Below are 12,548 nucleotides of genomic sequence, written 5' to 3'. Positions count from 1 at the left end.
AAGAAAACCGATTTTTTCACGGTTTGTTTTTCATGTTTTTTTTCAAGCCAGAAATAAAACCGTTTTTTTGCAACCCTACTTATAACACCCCTTCGTTTTTGCGTTGGGGGTTAAAAAGAGTTAAGAGTCTTCCTGGTCTGCTATTGGTTGAGACTTGAGACGTATGAAAAGGGGCCCACTGATTATCCACCAGTTTGCCATTCGCCGGGCAATGTCACAGTATAAGTACGCGAAAGGTACCTACCTACCCTACTGCGTTCGAAAGTACGTGGTTGAATAAAATTACTATAAATGTTACTCAACATCATCCAAAGAAACATGTTGTTATTTAATACTTAATAGTACCGTACTACATATAAGTATTATTATAATAATACCACATTATAACAGTCAGAAAACACAAAAATATCATTATGCATAATTATTCTTATCCACGTTTATCCAAATCCGCTTGGATGTGTCTGCACGCCGCGCGGCGTACGTTTGTAAGGCCCTGGTTTCTCTGACCACCCGCCGCCGGCGGCCGGCGACCGACGCGGGTCCGCGACCGACGACGTTCGAATGTGTTGTTAGAAGAGTTATTACTGGTTTACGGCCTGGCCACGGACTTGGTCTAAGCGGTGAGCGGGGCGGCGCGCGGCGCGGTGGGGAAGCGCGGAGCGTGGAGCATGCCACGTACTTCGCAGTCGCGGCAGCGGTGTCGAGCGGAGGGGACGGATCCAAAATTGCTCGTCAGTTTCTCGAAAGCAGCACATATTTCAGGCAGGATATTTTAAATCTGAGAGAAGGAGGACACGAAACTAACAGATGGCGCATTTACAATGTTGTATGAAGAACACAGAAAGTACCCGGAGAAATTTTACGAGTACACCATAATGAGCATCGAATCCTTCGATTACATATCTCAATACTAAAACAACTATAAAATTCTCAGTATCAAATATTTAAAATAACTAAAAACACCACTCTCTGTATATACCTCTAATAATTCATGGCACTTACTAGTATGAAATCACAGCCTTTTGGTAACATCAAAATCACATTCAAAAATGTATACCTAATCATAAGTTACCTATTTAATATTTCCGTGCTAAGCGCTTCCGAGTCCATTTCGCGAGCGAATCGTCTAATAATTTTTGGTCGGAAGCGAACCGCCCGATACGTGCCGCCAATATCGCTGGTCGCGCCGCTGTAACGGCCTGGCCACGGACACGCGCGAATTGCGGCAGCGGCAGCGGCGAGCGGTGAGCGGGAGAAACAAAAGCCTAAAAACGCATTTAGGATGCCACGAACCGCCGCCGCTGGCGACAACGCGCGCGAATTTTGTCGAGCGGCGGGCGGCAGCGGCGCGCGGTGCGACGCGCGGGGAAAACAAACGTACCGGGCTAGTGGACGACGCCACGACTTAGAGCGGCGCGACCAGCGATATTGGCGGCACGTATCGGGCGGTTCGCTTCCGACCAAAAATTATTAGACGATTCGCTCGCGAAATGGACTCGGAAGCGCTTCTATATTAAGATATATATTCTTTTTACGTATCTTAACGTGAGAAATAACTTATGGGGATTAGTTAAAACTCTTTTTGAAGTAACTTTTGGTTTAAGTAAATGGTTGTCCAAATGTTGGAGTATGTAATCGAAAGTTTCGATGCTCATTCTGGTGTACTCGTAAGATTTCTCCGGGTACTTTCTGTATTCTTCATACAAAATTGTAAATTCGCCATGTGTACAGCGACGTCTGTTAGTTTCGTGTACTCCTTCTCTCAGATTTAAAATATCCTGCCTGAAATATGTGCTGCTTTCGAGGCACTGACGAGCAATTTCGGATAACACCATTTTGAATCCGTCCCCTCCGCTCGATGCCGCTGCCGCGACTGCGAAGTACGTGGCATGCTCCCCGTTCCGCGCTTTCCCACCGCGCCGCGCGCCGCCCCGCTCACCGCTTAGACCAAGTCCGTGGCCAGGCAGTAAGTCGTGGCGTCGTCCACTAGCCCGGTACGTTTGTTTCCCCCGCGCGTCGCACCGCGCGCCGCTGCCGCCCGCCGCTCGACAAAATTCGCGCGCGTTGTCGCCAGCGGCGGCGGTTCGTGGCATCCTAAATGCGTTTTTAGGCTTTTGTTTCTCCCGCTCACCGCTCGCCGCTGCCGCTGCCGCAATTCGCGCGTGTCCGTGGCCAGGCCGTTATACTGTGACAATGTCGACTAATGTCGGCTTTCAATTGTTCTCAAAAAGTAACAGTGCCGAATAACTGACCAGCCGATATCGTTGACGAACTTGTTATCTGTGGGAGAGTGGGCCCCTAGAACGAATAGATTGCGATTTATATTACGATAAGTACTCGTATCAATTTTTCATTAAGTAGGTACGAAGTATACAGTTTTGTTATAAGCCAATACCTAATCTAAATTAAAAATAAAAACAATGGATTCGACTTGCGGAGGTTAAAGAACTTTGTCAATGATCTTGTAATTTCCCCTTTTCATATAAGTAGGTACACGTATTTTTGTTACATTGTTTACCAATGGCGAGATATGAAAGACGCTATGAAGTTTAAAGATATACAATACACCATCGCTAGCCTATTCCCTGATGTCCTCGGTTGTCCCAACCCCTAAACAAATATTTTTTTTGTGTCAAGTGGGATTCGATTCGATTCTTCTGCGGGCCTAGAACTTTAGTTTCACATAGCCGATATCGCGTCGGTCCGTCCTTATCGCATTTACAAAACTATGCCAAATTTCAAATCGATAGCATAAGTAGTTCTCGAGATATTTAGGAATGTGACAGACAGACAGTCGGACAGAGTCGCGCCATAAGGGTTCCTTTTGTATCTTTTTGGTACGGAACCCTAAAAATACGACAAGGAGGCAACGACGTCATAAATTATATCACGTGACCATGCCGATACCGCTGCACGGGTAGCACGGGTAGCACTATTAGTAAATGCGATAGGGACGACCAGATGTTTTATCATTTATCGCGCGACCATAATTGCCTGCCTGGTGTCGACAAATGTAAAAATCTGTGACGTCGACAAAAGCGAAAATGTGTGGGTTATCGCGTTTATTATTTGGTTTTGTTATACGGAAATCCCATCCGTCTTCCTCATCCTCAAGCCTTGATCAGGCCACAGTCCACACGTCATGCGCGTGCGTCCTCGTTCACGATACTCTGACAATATTGAGAACTCCTTTTAGCTCTCCTGAGACCTAGTTTATCTGTGTATACTTACCGCCTAAGCTATACTTTAAACATTATATGGATGGAACTATAGGTAGCCAGTAATCAGGTAGGTACAGTCGCCAGCAATAACATGTTACTCTTCGAAAGTCGCAAAAATATCTGACACGATCTTATATGCGACGAGCATGTCACATATTTTTGCGGCCTTCGAAGAATAACATGTTATTGCTGGTGACTGTACTTTCCAGATAACGTCAGTGTAATCCATCGGTAGAGTGTAGCCCGCAGAACTATACGAAACAATGTTTTACTCTTGAGTTAGCACAATAATTCGTTTACTTGGTAAAATCGTACTTAGAGATCGCAGGATCGTAGATAAGTTAGCATATTCCCCGGTTTTATATAATGTTTTATTAGTGCAGGTCGTTAGTGTAAGTAACACTTTCCTCCGTGCGACAAGTGAAAGTGACTTGAATTTGCACACAGTTAATAGTAGGGGAAACCAGAGCTTGAACATATTTTAAAACGTTCTTATGTCTTTTTTGTCATGTATGTCTCCCCGCTTAATTTTCTGGGCTAAGTAATTAAATTAAGACGATACAGGAGGGGTCAATTCTCCATACAAACGCTCTCGACTATTTCGTCCCTGGGTTTTGAAGATAAAGCAATTATTTTTTCAACACAGATATATTATTATTATTTTTATCTGTGTCTGACCGTTTTGTTTTTTTTATAGACGCTAGACCCATTAAAAAAATACCAAAAACGGCCTTATTGATTATGGCGCAAATAAGGTGTGGTATATAAAAGATAATTTCGTTACGATTGATTCAGGAGGAAACAGTCTAGAGCGGATCCTCGATTTTAATATAGTATTTTATGCAACTGGTGGTTAAAAGAGGTCAAAAAAGGTGAGTGGCGTGGGTAACAATTTGAGGCGAAGCCGATAATTGTTAATAAAGACGCCACGAGCATTTTTTGACTCAGTTAAACACCGTTGCATACAATACTTTTTCTACGACCAAGCACTTACTTTGAAAGAAAATTATAAATTCAACAAATACCTACTTTCAGTCATCTTAGTTATCTGGTGGACCGCCTACCAATTTGAATATGCAGTTTGAGTGCAAACATGAAAATAAAACTGTCTATGGTATGGTTCTCTGAAGCCTGGCCACTAAGACGAATCGAGCCGAGTTGAATCGAGTTCTCATACATTTGAATGCGATTCGACGCGTCGCCAACGAACGCAGCAGAAAACGAACGAGACTCGATTCTGCGAATGCCAGGCTTTATCTGACATTCTAAGGTTGGCAACAAATGCAACAATATATTTCATACAATATTTTAATTTTCTACGATGAAGTGATTGGTTTGTTAAGTTGGTAGCAACGTATTTACTGAACTTTAACAGCTATATCGTGCTACTGCTACTAAATGTTTTCAGGGTATAGACTAGATAGACTTGTCCTGTCATCTTTTATGTAGGGTTTTAAAGTTCTCTGTACGACCTTGTAACTCAAGAATAACAGTACGGGAGTAGAAAAAAGATTTTTTCGCAATATCTTTTAACTGAGTTGTTGTTCTCAATGGACAATTTTTTTCGATAAATCTAGTTAATAACACCAGTATATTTAACTAAAATTCCAAAATTGAAAGGGGAGCTCCTTTCCATTTTAGCCTTTTCGCTCCTGTAGCGTCTTAACAGGCAATAGTTTAAATGATACTGCCATCACCAATGCCATCCGGCATTTAGTCAATTCTGCTAGGCCACACGACTTTGGTATTAGTCTAATTTCTTCACTCTGTTCCCTTAGTTTCAATTAGGTATTTATAACTTATTTTTCAGTACAGATGGTGTTTTTTTTATGCACTAGTGCGAGAAGTGGTTCATTATATGCCAGGTCGAAACTTTGAAGGCTCATCTGTACTGAAAAAAGTCGTACGATACAAGTGCGTAAAAAAAGAAGTTCGAAACGAGTGGCGATAAATTAAAACACGACCGAAGGGAGTGTTTTAAATCGACACGAGTTACGAATTTCCTTTTCGCACTAATGTACTATTTCAGCACAGATGGTGTTTTTTTTACGCACTAGTGCGAGAAGTGGTTCATTATATGTCAGGTTGAAACTTCGGAAGGCCATCTGTACTGAAAAACGTCGTACGGTACACGTGCGAAAAGGAAATTCGTAACTCGTGTCGATTTAAAACGCGACCGAAATTTATCGCCACTCGTTTCGAACTTCCTTTTTTACGCACTTGTATCGTAATGTACTATATCAGTGCATATGGCACTATATTATCGCACTTGTTAGTTAATGAATGTATTATTTATTGTCAGCGTATTTTTTTGCAGTAAGAATTCCATGAAACTCGTTTAGTTTACTCGCGAGTTCTAAGACTTCTAAGTGCCTAGTGTTGAAATGTGATGCGGCTTATTGGCGGATATTTACATTATAAGAAGTACTTACTCAGCAGCCGAAGTGTTGAAATTAAAACAAGACTTTGTGACTGCGTGGTGAATCTTTCTCCTCACTAGCTCGGAAACACGTGTTTCATCCTTTAATGCCAGCGGGTAAAAACGCATTTCATCCACTAGTGGATAAAGTAATTTGACATTGAATATTAGTCAAAATTACCGCTTTAAAATTGATAATAGTGGGTGAATCTAATAATGAAGATGATTTACCACCTGTGGAACAGTGGAAGTATGAATTTTCCTCGCTATAGTGAGGGGAAAGAATTTTACCAGTCACTTTTCTCCCGCGGTGTCGTAGAAGTCGACTGTGGCATATGGGTTCAGTTGTGGAGTGGGCGATGAACTGGTAACAGTTGCAAATATAATAAATATCTCAACTTCGCATTCTTTCATGCTCTTCGGGAACTAAAAGCAGTCTCATGTGCTCTATCTGCCACTTTTGGGAATACAGCTATGACTATGACACACATATGTACATTCATCTACAAAAATACATGGCGAATTTATCAATTCATTCATTCATTTCCTAATTTTCTCCATGCAACTTCGCAGCACTCCCTACATAGATAACAAGATTTTCCACGTATTCTACGAGTAGGTAAGGTCTATAAATAAATATACGATATGAGTAGGTAATACACTTATGTCAGAAATACATATAAGTATGTATATTAATTACGAAGTAAAATTATAGAAATGACAAGTATGATGAAGTAGGTAGCGCTCATTGCATTATTTATGTTATTAATGGCGGGGGGCAAAAAATCAGCACTTGACGACTGGATGATGATCTTACCATTCGACCTTCGCCGTCGTCACAGTCCGCTGCTGTGAGCTAACACACACACATATTTACATCAATTCTTTGTTTAAAACATTTTGCTTGCGTCACCGTCTCGTATCGCGATAAATATTATTTCTCGGATCGCATTTAATAATTGGGCCACGTCGACCTGTCGCATAACTCTGCTACTAAGCAGAATTCTAATGAATTCTATGTAATCGTTACATAATACTTATGCACATGCAGAACATTGCGCTTACGCATTAAGTTATTTATGGGTACAGTCACCTGCAATAAGCGTATTACACTTCGAAGGCCGCAATAATGTGCGACGCTAGCGACGATAGCTCTGTACAAATGTTAAGATCGTGTCAGATATTTTTGCGCCTGTCACCTGCAATAATATGTAACCGAATAACCCCCTTAATCATAAACATACTCTAAAGTTATCAAGCCGAAGTTAGTTTATCCCTTTCTATCACACCAATACGTTGGAAAGGGACAAACGAACTTTATCGGCTTGATAACTTTAGAGTACGTTTATGATTAGAGGGGTTAATCTATAACGTATTATTGCAGGTGACAGGTAGGTCAATTTACAATGTTTTCTGCATATAAGCCGTGTTTCGTAAAATATAATTTCTATTCACGAAAAACAGCGTAATGTAGCTCAATCCTGCACGGGATAGGATCAATTGTCACAGCGGACCCCAGGCTCTATGAGCTGCTTAGAACAGTTTATACCTAGAAAACAAATTGTCATGCGATTTTAACTTCAAAATTGCTCTATGTAGATATAATTTCAATAATATGTAATATACCTGACACGGGAATATCCGCTAAATAGATAATCTAGAGCTAATTTTGGCGTATCTTAAAGTTTGAATCTGGCCGATTGTCACGACGCAATCGGACACTACTACGCATTATCCTTTTAAGACGAGATCGAGATACGGATTCAGATTCACATTGCACTATCTTACAAGGCTTCGTCTTAGATATCTGAAAACACGAGTCAGGCACTATTAAGGCTTATGAAGAGTCTGCAAAAATCGAACGATTCCAGCTGGACTGCCTGAACTTAGGCCTGCCTGACTAGTGACTAAGTCTCGCAAAATCCCTTTGTTATTTTAGGGTTCCGTGCCCGTGCAAGAGAATCAAAAGTGAAGAACGCAGCCCTAAAAGGAACGTTTTGAAGTTAGTCTAGAATTTAAGATCCTATAGCAACATTCCATTTTATGAAGTCTTCTATCAAACAAGGTATAAGAAGTTTACTTAATAGCCACTACCACTAAAATACAATAGCAATCGATAACTGTAGTCATTAAAAGAATTCAGTCGTATTTATTATTAAACTTTTGTGGAAATTATATCGAATATCGAAATGAAGGTGGGTGAGTCAGACCGAGCGAGATCGTTCTGCTAACCTAAATTGTAAACCGCCTTGGTTTTGACACTTTTAACTGACGTATGCAGGTTAAGCAACTAATTTACTAATAATATCTCAAAGTTAATAAGTTGCATTGCATGGTACTTTAATTCTCTCGCTTCTACAAAAAACAGAAAATAAAAATAAATGAGGATAGCAGTTTAGCAATAAAGAAAATAGAAGAACGCTTAACGCTGCTTTATGTATACCTACATATTATATTATATATATATATATATATATATTAGTTGTCAAAGCGGACCCCAGGCTCCCATGAGCCGCGGCAAAATGCCGGGATAACGCAAGGAGGAAAAAATAAAAAATATATATATATAATTATATATGCTCCGTGCTAGTAATTATCATAAGCAGAAATATAGTATTAAAAAGACGAGTGGCGTGGGTAACAATTTGAGGCGAAGCCGAAAAGTATTAAGGCCGATAGTCCACTATCATATGTTTATCATAGAAATATGATCATAGACCTAGGTCTGTATGCCTCCCTTTTTCTCCAACGTGAAGAAAAAGGACGGCATGTTGCCTATGATCATATTTCTATGACAAACATATGATAGTGGACTATCGGCCTAAGACGCCACGAGTATTTTTTGACTCAGTTAAACACCGTTGCATACAATACTTTTTCTACGACCATGCACTTACTTTTTAAAAGTTTTCTTGTCTTGAATAACTTTCGTGAAATTCACACTGTTTCCTGTATTTTCTGTATTATTAGCTCAGCTGCCCAAAGCCTTCCCGCGCACACGCGCAGTATCGTTATAACAATGCGTTGCCATGGCTACAGAGCCAAACAATGCGCTTTCAGTTTTTTCGATACTGCGCGCATGCGCGGAAAGCCGGCGGACGCTGGCTTTGGGGAATAGACTTTTATGTAGGGTTTTAAATATCCCTGCAGCACGACCCTGTAAATGACGAATAACAGTTCGGGTGTAGAAAAACATAATTTACACACGCTTAAATAAAACACACTATTGCGAATTCATCAGAATCACCATGATTCACTATTATAGGTACGGTAATATGAGCATTGAGTACGAGTAGGTATGCTTAGCCACTCTACTACAACGACTTCCTTAGCAGACTTAGCAGTGTATAAATTTATCTCCAATATTTTTAAAATATGTGTATGTGTTGAATCATTTGCTGATAATTATTTTTAAAATCGGGACTTAACTTTAAACCCGTGGCCTCGGAGAAGCTTCAGCCCGAGTCTTCGGGTCTTCTCCGAGACAACGGGGACAACGCCGTCCCTGAAACGTTGGAGGCCAGTTTAATACGTAGTCATACGCGATAAGTCCCGATTTTAAAAATAATTATGTGTAATAATCGTGAAAGTTTAAATCAGTCATTTGCTGATGTTCTAACAACAAAATGGTGGAAACCGTACGGTCGGGTCGGTCGACTTATTTGAATCCTAGGCCACTCTAGACTAGAATCCAGTCATATTAAGTCCGTTTTCACACTATCCGATCCGATATCGGATGTCGGAAGGATTTCAATAGAGAAAATCCAAGATGGCGCCTGTAATGTATGGGAGATCGGATAATGTGAAAACGCACTAACACCTTACAGTATTGGCCATACAGGTCACTTTGACGTTCACTATTGAAAAGTTCTAGATTCAAATTGGTTGACTGTACAATGTACATTCAGCGCACGATACAAATACCAGCACAGGGACCGACTAAATAATCGATTGCTACTTCTAACGATGTCAAGGGCTTGAAATTGACTCATATATAACGGATCATTATAAAACTGAATATAACCACTTATATTTAAATTACAATAACTACTTAAATACCTACAGTTCCTAGATAAATTCAAATTTTATTTACATTTTTATCTTGATTGATTAGTTGATTACAAACCAACACAAAGATAAAAATTGTCTACTACGCATTCCAGTGAAGATATCAGGTTACATAGAACAGTTATCTAAGTTTACTGACAGTGGACTCTTAGTTTATGTGAGTAGTTAGAAGTAAAAAAAAGAGAAATATTAAAAACCTACACTGCCGTATCAGAAAACAACAAGAAAAACCGGCCAAGAGCGTGTCGGGCCACGCTCAGTGTAGGGTTCCGTAGTTTTCCGTATTTTTCTCAAAAACTACTCAACCTATCAAGTTCAAAATAATTTTCCTAGAAAGTCTTTATAAAGTTCTACATTTGTGATTTTTTTCATATTTTTTAAACATATGGTTCAAAAGAAAGGGGGGGGGGACGCACTTTTTTTTCCTTTAGGAGCGATTATTTCCGAAAATATTAATATTATCAAAAAAACGATCTAAGTAAACCCTTATTAATTTTGAAATACCTATCCAACAATATATCACACGTTGGGGTTAGAATGAAAAAAAATATCAGCCCCCACTTTACATGTAGGGGGTACCCTAAAAAACATGTTTTTCCATTTTTTATTTTTGCACTTTGTTGGCGTGATTGATATACATATTGGTACCAAATTTCAGCTTTCTAGTGCTAACGGTTACTGAGATTATCCGCGGACGGACGGACAGACAGACATGGCGAAACTATAAAGGGTTTGCTCCAACTTTGGGAAATACCGGTACCGAAAGTACCGGGAATTCCCCGGGATTTTTTGCTCCCGGCCAAGCAAAGAACCGGGAAATCAACTTGAAAAATCCCGGTACTTTCGGTACTTTCGGGAAATATTTTTTAGTGACATTTTTTGCTACAAAATTTATTTATTTCTGTTTATATTATTTAAACAGTTAAAAAATAGGCGTAGGTACAGTACACGCGCTTAATCACTATTAAATAGCGTGTGGCAGTGGCAGCCTGGCAGCCGTAGCCACCGCGATACCCTAGCTAGCCCCACTAGCCAGTTCAGTAGTCGAGTTTTGTATTTTTGGTGAAGGTTTGTTATATTAAGTTGGGTATTTATGTTTTCTCTCTCAATCTCATTTGACTCATTTCTCTGCATGTTATAAAACCGTGTTCGCGAATTTTGTGATAGACTCAAAAACTACCAAACGGATATTTATGCGTTTTTCACCTATGTATGAATAGAGGGTAATCACCTACATATGTCTTGAGGAATGTTTAAGGTTTTCTTATTATAAATTAATTATTAAAACATGACATATGTGCTAAAAGTCGGTGAAAATCACGCTGCTAAGAGCTTCAATCGAAAACCCTACCCGTACGTACCGATCGACTTATAACAATATAATGTATGGTGGAACTGTCGCTCTGATACATAAATGTAGGTCTAGAAAAAAATCGGCAATGGCTTATGTCTAACTTTCAATGATAACTGCTATAAACATGCTTAACTTTTAAATAGTTGTTTAGATATATTGTGATCTTACGGTATTCCATAGAATTTTTCTCGAGATCGATCCCTCTGACTAGCAAAAAAAGTGCACCATCTTAAATGTTTTGTTTCCTGGAGTTTATATTCTTTGATTCAAATAACATGTTTGGGGAATTTTGTAAGGTTTTACTGCCGGTCGATAATAAATTATTATATTTCTTTAATAGTATTTGTCTTATTTATTTTACTAAGCGATTAAACATCTCCCAGTAATGGCAGATCGCTTAATCGGAGCAATGTATTGCAACGTTAACCATTGGTACCTATGGCAGCCAGATAGAAGTAGTAGTAGGTTGCAGAATTCTTCACGATTTTTTGTTGTTGTTGCACGGTATAATCTCACTATGAAAATGACTATGAAATAAAAAAGGCAGATAAAACAATACGCCGAGCGAAGCTGGTGCGGTTCGGTTATGGTAATATATCAATAAAAGATGAAAAATGACAAAAATTATGTTGATATATTTGAAAAAGCGAAAAAATTTGACCAGTCCCGAAAGTACCGAAAATCCCGGGAAATCCCGGTTCCATGTTGCTTCGGTACCGAAAATCCCGGTTCTTTAGAACAGTACCGGTACTGCAATCCCTAAATTATGATGTATATGGGATTTACAATCTTCATAGTCTTCATACTAAGAATCGTACCTCCATTTTTTGCGCCATCTATTAAATACTATACTACACTGATCATCATCCTCCTTGCGTTATCCCGGCATTTGCCACGGCTCATCGGAGCCTGGGGTCCGCTTTGACAACTAATCCCAAGATTTGGCGTAGGCACTAGTTTTTACGAAAGCGACTGCCATCTGACCTTCCAACCCGAAGGGTAATTAGGCCTTATTGGAATTAGTCCGGTTTCCTCACGATGTTTTCCTTCACCGAAAAGCGACTGGCAAATATCAAATGATATTTCGCACATAAGTTCCGAAAAACTCATTGGTGTGAGCCGGGGTTCGAACCCGCGACCTCCGGAACGAAAGTCGCACGCACTTACCGCTAGGCTACCAGCGCTTACTACACTACACTGATGATGCCTACAAATTTATTTATTTTTTTCAAAATGTGTATTGATTGACGTGATATCATGATAATAAAATGTAAAAGCATGTCATTTGTTCTTATAAAAAATAGAAACGCAAAAATATTTGGGGAAAATATGATTTTGGCCACTTCCAGGCTGCGAAACAGCGCCATCTAGTTTTAAGCTTAAAAGGCCCATACATTTCAGGGGTATTACGCTTTTTTGTAAGGGCTTTGTCTGTCCCAGCCCAGTATTACATGTATCACACCTCGGACACTGGCGATCAAATATA

At 39.8% G+C, this 12,548-nt stretch overlaps 1 protein-coding gene across 1 annotated transcript in view; it reads left to right on the top strand.

Annotated features, from left to right (window-relative positions):
* Window positions 1-12,548, top strand: part of LOC125240588 (UPF0676 protein C1494.01-like) — a 65,030-nt gene that overhangs the window by 22,395 nt on the left and 30,087 nt on the right. The window lies entirely within an intron of this gene.

The sequence above is a fragment of the Leguminivora glycinivorella genome, chromosome Z, assembly GCF_023078275.1.
Source record: "Leguminivora glycinivorella isolate SPB_JAAS2020 chromosome Z, LegGlyc_1.1, whole genome shotgun sequence".
Taxonomy (NCBI): Eukaryota; Metazoa; Arthropoda; class Insecta; order Lepidoptera; family Tortricidae; genus Leguminivora; species Leguminivora glycinivorella.
Note: the sequence above shows the minus strand (reverse complement) of the source record. Positions and strands in the feature narration are given on the sequence as shown.